The sequence below is a fragment of the Anopheles gambiae genome, chromosome 3 (genome assembly GCF_943734735.2).
Source record: "Anopheles gambiae chromosome 3, idAnoGambNW_F1_1, whole genome shotgun sequence".
NCBI lineage: Eukaryota > Metazoa > Arthropoda > Insecta > Diptera > Culicidae > Anopheles > Anopheles gambiae.
Window position 1 is genome coordinate 38,320,724 of NC_064602.1, and position 15,187 is coordinate 38,335,910.

Sequence of the window (15,187 nt, forward strand, 5' to 3'; positions counted from 1 at the left end):
ATCTGTTTCTGTCATATGTAATTGAACTGTTCTTTTGAGGGCATAAATGTGTATAGTACTCTCCTTTTTTTACTTATACTAGAGGCTAAGAGCTCCTTGTTGGAGTCCCTACTCCAGAGGTCAGATGGCTGTTTAATAAATAATAATAGGAACTATGTATTTCTTTAATTTATACCTTCTTCTTTGGCTTAACAACCGCTGTCGGTCAAGGCCTGCCTGTACCCACTTGTGGGCTTGGCTTTCAGTGACTAATTGATTCCCCCCCATAGCAGGATAGTCAGTCCTACGTATGGCGGCGCGGTCTATTTGGGGATTGAACCCATGACGGGCATGTTATTAAGTCGTACGAGTTGACGAATTTATACCTGACACGAACGATTTCGAAAATTGATATTTTATGATAAATAAAATTGTTTCCTTAACGTCAAGGATCAGATTACGGCTAAATAGATTTTCTGAAGCTGTTTTCAAACTTTACAAACAGTAGGATTGTCTTATTTATGAGAAAAAAGCAAGTATTTTCTTCCTTCTTTTACTTAAACCCCTTCCAACCGAATTCCTAATCCCGATCATTCTTAGTGTATATTCCACATCTTTTAACGGCTGCTCATCGGCACCACCATATATGCAGCTCAAGTATGTAAAAAAATCACGCAGTATTTTAAAACCAAATCCCAAAGTCCCAGGAGGACTGACTTTTTAGCTTGCCTTTTGAAAAGTTTCCCTTTTCTAGCTGAGCGAGGGTTACTCCGCCCTGGGACGATGCATTTACTGGTATTTACGATTCTTCAATTTTCCTACAGGGAGTAGAAATACTGTACCCAGTACCTGTACCGCACGGTAAGCACTGAAAGTTTTTCATGTATGCAAACAGTTGATAACACTACTGTTAGTGGACTGGGTTCTGCTGAAGCTTTCATCCCACAAAGCGAACAATTTCAACCGAACCGTAAGCTTACGGGAAGGATTTTAAATAAGAGGATAAGTGCAGCAAACAAAACTTCTTCAAAGCAAAGTGTTCCAAACACACATACACAGTGTAGCATGACGTTTAAGCACGAGCACAGCTAAAGACATGCGAAGGTAAACCCAAAACGCACTACACATGCCCACACGTCTTTCGACAGCTAAGTAAGAAGAGGCAGGGAAAGAGAAAGCAGGCTGGTGAAAGGAACTATAGAATTTTGAGCAAAAGTTATGGTTTGGTTTATACACAACTTTTCGACGCCCTGCGTCCCCACAAACTCACATGCTGTCGCCGCTGCATGCGGATTGGTACGCATAGGAAGCGGGCCCCGGTGCATACCAAATGGATAGGTTTGCAACACTTTTCGTCACCTTGCTGCCCGAACTAGTTCAGGTCTTGGCCGAGGTTTATCGGGCAAAGAGCTATTTCCGCTGCAGAAATGAAAGTTGCCTCCTGCTCCTACCAGGATGTCGGGGCGGGTGGGTCTTCAACAGTTTAACTTATCCGTTCGGCGTGGCGCGTGGTGTGATTGAAAAATGTTTTATTATTAAAGTTACAGTTTTCGCCGACGGTTTCATAACCGGGGCTGCCGTCGGAAGGAAATGAAGTTATTTCAGTTTGTAAGCAGTTTCTCGATGCTCGATTTAAGCAAACGCGATTTGTCGGGAGCGTCAAAAATGCTTATACAGTCAAACGTCCAATATTTATTAAATGGACCAACAAACATGATAATAATTTGTTCAATTTTTGTTGCATTTTGTGGATATTGTCATATAAAATTATATTTTCTTGGTTATGAATCATTCCCAAACGAGTGGAATCATATAACATGATGAAGATATCTAGCTGCACCATGAGACAAATGATGTTAAATTTAAGCTTCAGAGAAAATCATCCCCAAAAATCAAACAGCTTTATTCGTCCAATAGACACTCAAACGAATCCCCTGTAACTAACATATCTCACGTTTCTTTCGTTGGTTAAATAATACATCAAAGAAAGTATACAATTCTGGCCAGGGTTGATAAATAGTTTGACGTTTTTTTGGAGCAAAATTGCGTCCAAAATAAATCGCATAGGCTGATGAAGCTACGGCGCCTCCATCAGCCGACCGCACGTCATTTATCATTATTCTCAGCCTCTCCAGTGTAAGAAGCTTCACCACTTCTGTTTGACGTTTTGCAACAACAACCAAAAAAAAAACCTCATTTGGCAGTAAATATGATGAAGATATTGACGAGGCCCCAGTCGACTCACGAGTGCGGTCAACACGAATGCCACAAAGGCTCGTCTAGCGGGCAAACGGAGGAACCAGCCGGACCATTCCACTGACGTATGGTATTTATGAACCTAACCCTTAACCATTGTATCGATTAATCATTTTCCAGCCAGCGTCGATGGTTCAAGCCAAGCTTCTTGCTGTGGTTCCGAAACCAAACCATTTTACCCGCAACGCAACGAAACTCAACGTTCATGAAATTCAACTTCACACGACCTTTCCTTAACCGCTCGCCACCAAAGCAACGCCTGAGCACGGCTATCGAAACGGGTCGACATTCCTGCAGCATCCCAACATTCCGACCAAAATTGTTCACGATGGCCCCCAACGAAACCCGGCCCGTATGTACGTACGTACCCGGCACGGTGGACCGGTGTTCGTTTGATGGTGTCCTGATTTGGAGATTTATTAAATCGGCACTACTCACCGATTTATCACCGTTCAATCAACATCATCGATTCGTTGATTTTGGGAAACCGACCAAACCGTTTGTTCATGGACGGCTCTGGTGCTAACGGAGCCATAGTGCTTGGACGGTGTCCTTCAGCAGGCAATAATACTAGCCTGGACAAAAGCTTAAATACCGCAGCATGGTAGCCAATGTTCTGGTGAACATGAGAACACACGGAGCAGCTGACCGTTTCTTACCGTACAGGGCGGCTAAAGCTTCGTCACCGTACACCGGGTACGGGTAAATAATTTAATTAGCCTGCCAATCACAATTCCATCACTCATCAGACCCATCCAATATGCTCCGTTTTCAACTGATTCGCGTCAAACATCGGCACCTAATTCGCTGCTACTAGCACGTGCACATCGTTCCAGGTTCCGGATTTTGGAATTGAAATTAATGATCCTTGCTGTTCGGTGCATCAGATGCAAGTGGCGCTTTGTATAGCCATGCTACCTGTGTCGTGCTATCGGTGCTCAGCTGAACACGGGGCGAGATATGATGTGATTGGGCGAATTTTTGTGCAGCAGGTTTTCGTTTGCATCAAAACGGTCGATTGATTCTATCGGTGGTCTTTAAGCTTGATGAAAGTAGCTTTAAAATATGTTTTATTTTTAGGTGCCACAGCAGTACATAAGTAAAGTGTTGTCCAAATTATTGAAAAATCCAAAAAAAATGATCTACGGTTCAGATAAGATGTAGAATAACACATGGATACATATTAATATTAATATTAATAAGTTACATTTAATAATCAACAGGAACAGTCCACGTACTCTATTGATATACTGATCTCTATGGTCATTTAACCCTAGACTAACCCAGCAAAACATATCGTCGCATTCGAACGGTGGTGGAAATGGTATGAGTAACGTTGATTGCGGTGTCAATCGACAGGCCAGGATTTACACACAACGGCCGTAAATATTGAGCAAATTCCCCCAACGCATAGCCGGGAAGCCGGCACGTGTGGTTAACGAATGTAGTTCGAATCGGAAGTCCCACCCACCAGGGAGGGGTAGGCTATGTCATTCTATTTCAGTGGCGCCAAACCCCGGGCGGAAGCGAGCGTGGTAAAGAATAACGCTCTACCATCCTTACCAGGACGCTGCGGAAGTAAATGGGAAATAAATTGGTTTTCATCCATCCCATCCACTGCTGGAATTAAAAGTCTTCTGCACGCTAGCACTAGAGCAGCGTATCCCGTCCGCCCTGTTCGGCATTCGCTCCATATTAGGTCTAAAAACGTGATAATCGATCGGATGGTCGAATGGTCAGATTTGATCGTTGGTCCACACCGTGCTTGGCGTAGCTTCGACCGAAAATAGCCCATTCTATCGCCCAAAATCAAATGATCGGCTTTACGGAGACCATCCGATTATGGCGCACCGAGCGACAGTGTGGCAAAGACCTCCTGTGGTGATGGTTTTCATTTTGGCAGTTGTATTTTTGTCCAACATTTTTTTTACCCAACTGTACCGATAGGCAATTTAGTAGCACGGGGAAAAGTAAGCCATTGGAGGGGGCAAGAACCAAAGAGCAAAATAACAACCAAAATAAAAAATACCATCCTGCAAAAATCGTTTCGAGCAGAAAAAGTGAGACAAAATGAACTTCATAGCTTCAAGAGCGAATATACGCCCGCCAGGATGTTCTTCAGTTTTTGAGATGACGTGCACCTACTAATGTCAGAATGTCGCCCGAATCGTTTGTGCTTCCGGACGAACGAACCGTGTCCGTGCCCTGCATCATGAATCGTCTGATTGGATTCAGTGGTTTATGACACGCATTCCTCGGAGAATGATTAAATTTTTTGCCATTCTTGCCATCCATCCCTTCCGTATAATCTTTTTGTTTTCTTCCTTCCTTTATCGTTTGCTGGCATATAGGGAAAAATGTTAATTTCTTTTCTTAGTACTGCTTTGATCTGTATCGAAATTGTTGTTACCACAAAAAGTCAATTTTCGGTACGTCTTTGGTACGTGTGTCGATAGTTTCTGCAAGCCTCTAGTGTGGTGATAGATGTGGTCTTTCCTTGCTTGAATTTATATATGTTTGCTGAACCTCTCAATCCTCTCTATGTCGTACTGGGCGAATATTTTTTTACTTTTTACGTTTAGGGAGTGGTATTTATATTTTTGGATGATCAGGCGTTATATATCTGTGGAAATTTGAAGATTTTTTACTGCGGTCTCAGGATACGAATTTTCAACAGGTTGTGCTTCCCATAAGCAAAACTTTTCATTTTCTAGATAATAGATAATGAATAAACGTAGAAAGTCATTCTGTTGATACAGATTTTATGTGAACACTGCTGAACATTATGTATCTCTTTGATTACATATTCATATAAGCAACACGTAGTTCTATGATCTACCAAAATAACTGCGAAGAATTCTATGTAATAACAGGTTGGCTGATAAGTCCCCGGTCTAACAAAGAAAAACAAATTTTTTTTATCAAAATTCGTTTTTATTATTCAAAATAGTTCACTTCAAGAGCGATACAACGATTATAACGACCTTCCAATTTTTTGATACCATTTTGGTAGTACTCCTTCGGTTTTGCCTCAAAATAGGCCTCAGTTTCGGCGACCACCTTTTCATTCCTCAGCCAATTTTTTTCCCTGCGAGTATCCTTTTGAGGTCTGAGAACAAGAAAAAGTCGCTGGGGGCCAGATCTGGAGAATACGGTGGGTGGGGAAGCAATTCGAAGCCCAATTCATGAATTTTTGCCATCGTTCTCAATGACTTGTGGCACGGTGCGTTGTCTTGGTGGAACAACAAAATAACAAAAGTTGCTTGACAAAAGACGCTCTGTCTCACAAACTAATTGACATACAGACGTCAAATTTTGACACGAATCATTTGAAGGTTGGTACTATATAAAAATAATATGCATTTAATACTAGCGGCGCCATCTATGTGTCAGACCGGGGACTTATCAGCCAACCTGTTAGTTAAGTGGAAATCTGAAAACATTATTTAAAAAAAAGTTGTTTACATTAAAAACTGTGAGTAAATATTCAAAATCCTTTCTTGGCAATGCCCAAAAGAAACAGTGTTATTGTGGTGTATTACTGTTAGTTTATTGCTTCGTTATATTGTCTACATTGAAATTATGATTGCAGACGGAACGAATATTAGTGTATTGCATAGGTTCTCCTGGGTATTTACATCATCTACTCTTAATTTACCTTCAAACTAAGCACTATCAATGAGAGAATGAGAAACGATTGGTTTTGATCTGATGTTCCCTAATATTAAAGTGTTTTTTTTTTATTTTTAATATTTGTAGACGCTTTTGATTATCTGGAATAAAGGCGGGATTTGTGGATCTCGAAAGTGAACGTCTATATGATGAATGGGCTCGCTTGATTTGTTGTCACATAAGGAGTATCGTATTCTATTGAATATGTGTTATAATGCAAACATGTCTTAAAGTTATATGGCTGGACTGCTCCATCTACATAAAACAAAGGGTTGTAATTTTTCAGCAAAAAATTCAGCTAAAATCAATAACATGAAACATCTAACACGTTCACTTTAATGCTACAGTTTCATCTGTTTTACTTACATTTCGTCGATTTATGATTGGTTGCTTCCTTTACGTACTTTTTTTTAAATATCCCTCACAATGAAACATGAGACAACTCCTCTCAAAATAACCGAAAAGACACAAAAAAAACTAATATTACATCAAACAATTCCACATCAAACTAGTATCATCGCACCGAGCGCCTCCGTTCCGCAATAATTTCATATTGAGCAGCATTTGCCAAGTATTTTATCATAATAACACAGCTTTATGTATGTTGCTTTCGGTGCATCCACCAAACCCCCAACGGCCAAAGTTTTGCTGGCCAGCGCCCGTTTTCGCTTCATATTTCACTGACACTGGTGAAAACATTACGGCACGTCTGGGAGATTCTTTTTGATCTACAATCACACCGAGCACCGGCCCAGCGCCAACGAGTCGTTTCCATTTCGTTTTCCATGGTTTTTGCATATTCTTTCCCCATCAGAATGCTGCAAATCTCGCTTCTTTGCCTCGGCGCTCGGTTGCATTGCGCAGCGCAGGAAAACAAACGCAAAAGATGCCCCACCCCACCTACCCCACAGCATCCCGCCCGGATGCACCGTTGCCAAGGGGAAACTAATAATATGAAAATATTATCTTCGCGCAATAATGTTGAAATATGGTGCTTTTGATAACAGTAGCACACAAACAAGCAAAGACACACAGCCATACAAAAGACACACAACAATGTACAATACACCTACTTGCGTGCACCGGTGTATTCGTACACGGCAGCGAACATGAAGACTACTGTTTGGGGGCCATAATTTAACATGATCACCCATCACATGCCCATCGGCACCCAGCCCCAGCACCGGCACCCTCCTCAGCCGTACCAAACAGCGCACAGCTAAGCCCTCCCAAACGCGCGATAAAGCGAAAACCGTTTCGTATTAAAGTGCCAGCAGATTTACAGCGTGATAGGCGGCAACTCGCAGAGTAGTAAAGCGACACGTCAGAAGAAAAAAACCACAGCGTGGCATGAAAAATACTAGCCTCTCACACGTGCACAACAATGGTTCGAACAAACGCATACGCAAGCAAGTGGCTAGCAGCATGTCGATTATGCCAGGCTCGCACATGGTTCTTCCCGTCCTCCGTTCTGCCAGCCAATCGCTGCTGCCGCCAGTAAAGTATCGCGCTTTTATGTGACAAAATGTGTCCCATTCACAGGCGTCATATATCTCAATCCGGATTTTTCCCGGTCGCAATATCCCACGACAATCATCCACCTTCCACAATGCCGATCGGGCCATCGCCATGCGCTGTGGCGGGCCGGTAACAAAACCGTTGGGCGCGCAGCACTTGGGAGTTTCCCGTGTGAGCACACAGCTCAAACGTGTCACAGATTTACATATTTCGTGCAAATAAATTTCTCCGATAGCGTTGATGGAATTCATCCCTGCGAAAATCTGTCCCACTGTTGGGTTTTACTTTGTGTTTTTTTCTCTCCCTACCTCTCATCCCATGACAGCACCATATCGCACACGAGCCGACCAAATTGGAGAACAGGGTAGAAAGGTGTAGCGAGTGATAGAAAATTGCTTTGGGAAGCTTCACACCACGGTGATGCTTCGGATTGTTTGTAGGATGGGCTGTGCATCATGAGCCAGGAGCGAAAAGATCGCCATGATAAACAAAGTAATCGTACCATGGTTGTTGTTTTTACATCCCCAATACACAAACACACAGCAGCTGGCGTTTGGGTATAGATCCTGTGCGGAAATGACTCGCAGAGTCAGTACATACTGGCGATGCGATATTGACATGATAATCACATGTCAAGCGTGACAGTCTGGCGGAGACTGCTGTCACTTATGCATTCTGCGGTAACTACTCATCACCCGCATCGATTCGCAGCGCAATCATCGATTTTTCTACAGTTTCTTTTTATTAACCTCATACCAATCTCGCTTTGTAAGTGCATTTTTATGCATCATTGCACACTGACGCATTTCAAACGTAGTTCTCCAACTACTCCCTTTAAATTGACTATGTCAAATGTATCTGAAAGCGAAGTACGAATTAAATGAACAGTATCAGTGTATAAAATTCTTCTATACGAAGAGCTAGTAAGATTATACTTCTAAAAATGTATTGAATTTTTGTTCTGTCATTTCGTATGCTCTCTGTGAAAATATCATTGAAACAGTCCATTGTATACGTATTCAAATGTTCTTGCAAATGCAACTGGGTCTATCGTTTTAGTCTATTCGTCCTTGGTTTTGTTTTTAATAACCTGTAAAGCTTGAAAAAGCTTATCAAGAGTCATTCAGGTGAAATCTGTGTGGCACTTTTTCCGAAATATTACGTGTGCAAGGATTATTGAATTGTGAGTGTTTAACGGGATATGTTTTAAAATTATTGAAGAAAAATAAAGTTCTAACAAAGAAAGTGTCACAAACCAACAATTCCTGGCAATGTGTTTAATTTGTAAGAGCAGCATTTGTGTCACTTGGAGAAATTATAAATAGATTGTCAGATAGAAATGTTGCAAAGAAAAATAACCACTAGGAAATGTTCCTACTTTTTCAAACCTATCACCCCTTAACACTTTAAGAGTCGTTGGCATACGCTTCAATAGCATCGATTGTATTTAATCGTTACAAAATCACATAAGATGTTTGCTGGAACTGTTATCCATACATTTTATTGGGCATGAAAGTCATCACTCTTGGGATTGCATTTGAACCACATTAAGCATTGTTTACCCCCCCCCCCCCCCTCCCCTTCCTCTCTCTTTTTACTATGGTTCTGCATCCAATCAATGTCCTTTGGCCCAAACGACGATCCTACATAATCGTAACGCTTTTCAAGCAAAACTCGTTGTTTTACACCCAGCCCCCGTATCGGACACTTTTTTTGATTTTGTCAGCATAAATTCCGAAACAGGATCGATTACTGACGGAAAGCCGTCCGCCACATGCACACAATTCAACATAACCGAACGGGCAGCAATGGCACGAAGGCAACATAAAAGTGTCGGGATCGAGCAACAACCACAGCAGCAGCATCAACAACAACAACAATAACAACAGAGCTGTGAACGTGCAGGACAAGGAAAAACGGCATTGTCATGAGTGGGGCCAAAATAAATTTCTCATCACATTCCAGATTTCCTGCATCCGGTTATGCAAAAACCGGAAGCGTGTTGAACGAGGTACACTCCCCCACTTTCTGGGGACGAATCTGCTGATACAGGCTATCTGTATTCGAAGAAGCATTCCCGTGACTGTGGTTGCGCTAGTGTGGGAGGGGTGGGGCGAGAAACGGAAGGATGCTGGGAGACCCCGGGAAGGACATGTGTTATCGATACTGCAAAACGGTTTTCCTGACATCCATCATTCATTCGACACTGAAAGGTTGGCGGCTGCCAGGCCGCTTCCTCACTGATGGAAACACGGCATGGAAGTGGTTTCAATGCGTAGCAGCCCGGTCTCAAATCCAATGGAAACGCGCGTTTTCTCTCTCTTTCTGTCTGCCACACTAGCCCTTCACAACAACGATCGTGACAGAAACGATGCCACAAGGTTTGGTAGTGTCGACCGTAAGCTATCAGCATTGGAGGTGACAGCTCGCTGGAGATGTATAGAATGTGGGAATAAGCGTAAATAATTTATAAAAATAAATAGCACCTTTCGTTCTAAAAGCATCCCGAACAAAGCTTCTGGTACATTGAGATACACTTTGCCAAATATGTACGTTCTTAGTGTAGCGAAAGAAGCACTTATAAGAATGCTTAAAATGAACGTTGCTACCATCATACCGATGTTTCAGCATCACGTACATGGTTTGACTCGCTCTAAAGAACAGGTATCGCTAGAGTTTGTTGATATTACTCAAGGATATTCAAACTGAAGCCTGGGTGTACTAAAACTATGCTTTGAAACGCGATACTAAACCTCGAAAAAATATTACTTTCATTGATTTTCTTTTAACCATTACAGCCCTCTTCCTATCAATTTTAAGAAATCAAGCTGTCACCTAAAACTGCGCGGACATGAATAGTTTTCCTTCCAGCACGTCGTGTCGTATCAAGAATTTGCTACTGTAATCCTTTTAACTAACATTTTAATAATATGAATTGTACATCATGGAGCTACTAACACAATGCACATCGTTAGTTCATGCCTCCGTGGCAAGACCCAACTATCCGACTGCGTGTTATTTAATAAGTCTCGCAAGTCTGTACAGACCGACGTCACCGCCACAGGCGGATTTTACTATCAGCGGACTGAGCTTTCGCCCCGGTCTATAACGGCCCCGAGCTAAACCTGCACATGTTAGTTCACTTTTATAAGCGATTGATTTTTTGTATGCACATATGAACGGAAAACAAAATCTTTCTCAAACCAGTATATTCTTACAATTAAGTGTATGGAATGTGTTGATAACGTTTATAGCAATCAACAGTAGTTAGAAACTTTGGAGATAATTTTTGAAGGCCTAGACAAACTTTACATACTTTCGCACTCTTCCATATTCAAAACAATAAAACCTCTCATGGTAATAAGTTATAAAGAAGCTCTTGGGGCAATTAATGTATATTTTTAAGAACTTATTCAATACGCAAGTAGAGGATAATGATTGTCGGACGGTTGGAATTCAGGTAAATGTTTATGTATCTGTGAAACAGGAAATCACACAATTGTTACACAATGAGTTGTTTTCACATCTCATGTCTCATGTTTCATTGAACAAACAAATATATTGCAAACTCTGTTCTAGAAGTACATTATAAATACAGTAAATTATAAATGAATAACAATCAGTTTTTTGTTATAATTTCCAAATAGGCCTTTTAGGTGTACTAGATCAATTGTTAGGTTGATATAGTAATCTAATAGGTTAAGGTCAGGGGTCAGGGCAACTAAAATTTTTCTTACATCAAAAACTGGCTAGTATTTGAATATAGTTTTGATTTTTGCACTACCGTCAACAAAATGTGATGAACAACTTATGCGAAAAATATGCGAAATAAGTAAGCCTGACTACGTGACTTTTGAAGACTATTGATGCTATTAAAATAATGTACTAGCGGCCATATACAACGACAAAAGAAAATTAATCCCTAAAAGTAAATTTAAAGAGCTACCTTAGGGCTTAGGGTCCTGAGATGGATAAATGCACCTCTGATCACCGCGTAGGTCGTTAAACTCAAAAGAAGAAGAAGATTATAAATTGGATAACATGGTAAGAAAATAAACAAAAATAAAACCTTTATTTTTGACATTGATTTAATTATTCAGCTTTATTGATGAATCAATTTCTTAATTATACCCTTGTTTGAATTTCGTGATCGATTTAAATTATAAATAGTATGAAATTTGCATTAAGGATATGAGACATTCCCAACATGAGTTTCAAAAAGTTGTTTATAAACAAAAAACATTTCCAGCCATTTTGCATGTCTTGTATGTACAATATGTCTTTGTTTGATGATAAGTAATCTTTTTGGATGCATTTTAATTCGTACTCTAACGTTTTTCCTTATATTCAGAACTATCAGTCTTTAGTTTTCATCTAGTATAATACCTGACAAATATTATCTTCACATCTAATGGCTGCTTTGAAGCTTTTAACTAAAGATGTTCATGAAAAATTCATCTTTTATGCAAAAAGAAGTACTGTGGAACGTTCTCAAATTACTTGCCTTATTAATCAATATCTGTGCATTTATCAATACCCATTCACGAAATGGCATTCCAGTTGAATTAGTTGCTCCCAGAGCAAAAGCCATACCTCGTGCCACGCCGTGCCACCATTAAAGGGCCCATTCATTGCGCAAACGGTTCGATAAACTATTGTTCCGGAAAATGTGAGAAATGCCACGTACCGACTAAGCACAGGTGAATTGAATCGAGCGAAAAGCTTACCTGGTTTGCAATCACATTCCTCCAAGGGCACCCGGTATGCTGCACCAACGTCAGCGCTACCAGCTTCGGTGCTTATCGGCGTACCCGCGTACCTTCCCGTGCAACGATTCATTTCGTGCCAGCAACAATTTGTACACGACAAAGTTCCACACTGCTGCTAGAATTTGCAGCTATGCATTTATATAAGAACAGTGTTTTCCTCGGCACCCTTGCTTGCCTTGCTGCACCTTTACCTTTCGCGTTCCATTATTATTTTCCTGCCTGTTTTACCTCCCCACATTATAGCGCCCTCTTCGCTCCAATCTAGCTCACGATACCACACCGACAACGCTCTCCATGTGGCGGTTATTTGGATGCCGGAAAATGCAGCAAAACGGCTTCCATGGGCAACCCATGCTCGCTACCGAAAACCGCACGGTGAAAAAGTGTGCTGCGTGCAGAGAAACCGCTTACATTTTTTCACACGATAAGAATTGATTTTATAGCTGCTTATTTTATTGGGATTAATTTGGGGGTAGCAAGCCTTTGGGTTGGGAAAACAGGGAACCGAAAGAAAATGCCCTTACATACTTTTTGTACTCTCACTTCCTTTGTGTTGCATTAGCTATAGCATTACACGAAACACTTTTCTAAAATAGACTTGTAATAATGCAATCTTTGTAATATTCATTGACACATTGCGTGACATCAGGTTTTTGCACTTGCTTTTAATTCGATTGCACGATATGGAAAACAATGTTGCATTAATCTGGCGTGGAGCGACAAAGGAAAGGATTTGTAACCTTTCTATTTTATTAAAAATATCAAAAGAAAAGGTTGTTATTTAAAATTGTAGAATCAAAAAGAAATACCATCGTGTTGTTCATAATAAAAATATTCTATATATAAAAAAAAATAAAAAAAAACAACCACTGAGAGTATTCATAAATTGTTACCCAAAATAAAACTCTGTCAGCTTCTTCACAGTCTGCCTTAATCTGCCAAACCTCACACTCTTCTACCGATGTTGCAGCATACCGAGAGCGCGTTGAAATCGATTAGCGGCAGAATCAATATCAAATTTAACTCCTATCAGTGTCAATCAGTGGCAAGATGTTGCACTTCGCCGGCGACGGGAACCGCTCGACGTCCCTGGTCGTACGCTCTCGCTCAGCACTCTGAGGCGTTCCGAGCGAGCGAACCGTGTTTGTTCCAGACGCAGATAATGGTTATTTATTTTTTATTGACCTGCCGGTTGAACGAATTCAGCGAGTTCGAATAATTGCCACTCAGCGGCACCGTGCTCATGTGTTTTCCCCGTCACTCGATTGTGCCCGCGAGCGAAGTTTTTCCGCTCCGAAAGAAGCGATGCCATGATAAGAATACCCAGCACACACAGCCACACACACAGTACGGGCACGCGGAACAGCAAGCTGTGCCACTGTTCATGCTGCGCTGCACAAATGTTCGCGGTATTTTTAATTCACCCCTTACATCGACTCAAAATGCAATAGAAAATTCTAGTAACCCTCTGTCTGGGAGGGAGAACTTTTCTTTCTCGCCAGCCCAGCCCAGCACCGTGCCCCGGGTACGTTAGGTCGATTGTAAGCTGACAGCCCTGACGTAGATGAGATTTTGAACGACTTTTAGACGTTGGTGGGGGTTTTCAAGATCGAAAGTGCTGTTTTGATTATATTGGGCTGTCAGTGAAAAAATATAAATACTGACGATTAACTTTTACAAATTCAAAGTCAACAAATGGAAGTTATTCGGAGAATGTTTTATCGAACGATGTGTATTATTTTCATAACGGAATAGTAGAATATAATAGTTTTAAAACTTCGTATTTGTTCTATTCTTGTTAACTGTTGGTAAAATACATATTTCAATTTCATATTTTCATGTTTCAAAACAACTGAAGAAATATTAAAACCTTCCCTAACCATCTAGCATTTATTTCATTCTCTTAGCTTAAATTACAATCTATTGCGAGTTTGCCAACAATTATCATGTTCCTCTCAGTACTGTGCACAAAACCATATGATACAAATAAAACCATTACTCATTTCCCATGCTTTATTCTGCAAGTGATGGGAGAACCTTTAATTTTACAACGATTGCCATTTGCTTCAATAAAAAACCCGTAACAACTTTAAACAGCCAAACACGGTGCTAATGGACTGCTGCAGCTCCCTGTTTCTATTGCTGGCCGAGGCACAGCCAACCGACACGCAGCTGATTGCAGAACAAACCGCCATGGAGTAATAAATTATATTTTTAATCTACATCAGCGTGGTTTCATCGTCGAACCACCAGATTTAATTAATCGAATGGTTACACTTTTGGCAAACTGTTGTACAACCAGTGCCACGGCGTGTTCGTCACCGGACGTGAATGTGTAAAGTATCCCGCCCCGGCCCAACGTGGGGCAGGTGAATCCATAATTAAACTAACCGGATGGGTTGGACAAAACCAGTGGTCGATAGATTTGCTTTTTTTTGTGTGTGTGAGGGGAACAGCCTACAGCGTGAATAGCCTAGCTGCACTGTACCGTGCATTCAATTTATACATCGAGTAAAAGCCTTTTTGCTGCAAATTTCAAACCATTGTTTAAGGGGGCGAAAAAAGGTAACTGAACATGCAAGCAGATAACAAAGGATAGTTACTAAAATTACTGAGCTTTAGAAGAATGAACTAGTCACAATAATGAATAAATGCCAAACAATACTAAACAATCGTCAACCACAACGCATCTAGCGCCATCAAAGCTTTTTGACGCGAGAGCTTTATTTTACGATCTACACAAGCACGTTAAATATTATCGAACCACTGAAGTATGGTACCAGCAAATATGTAACGAACTTAAAGCTGCTTCACTGAAAACATTCCCATACCCATGTCATCGCATAGCATACCAATGTTGTTGCGCACAAAAAGTCTCACATTATGTAGATCAAATACTTACGCATCGATGGAATTTTGAACTATGGTTCACAGTGAACTATTTCGCAAAATTGCTAACCCTACTAGAAACACTCACAGCCTAAGCAAAACAA

The 15,187-nt window shown here is 40.9% G+C and overlaps 1 protein-coding gene across 6 annotated transcripts in view; it reads left to right on the forward strand.

Annotated features, from left to right (window-relative positions):
- Positions 1–15,187, forward strand: part of LOC1279073 (neural cell adhesion molecule 1) — a 200,389-nt gene that overhangs the window by 153,055 nt on the left and 32,147 nt on the right. The gene's annotated exons all lie outside the window — the stretch shown is intronic.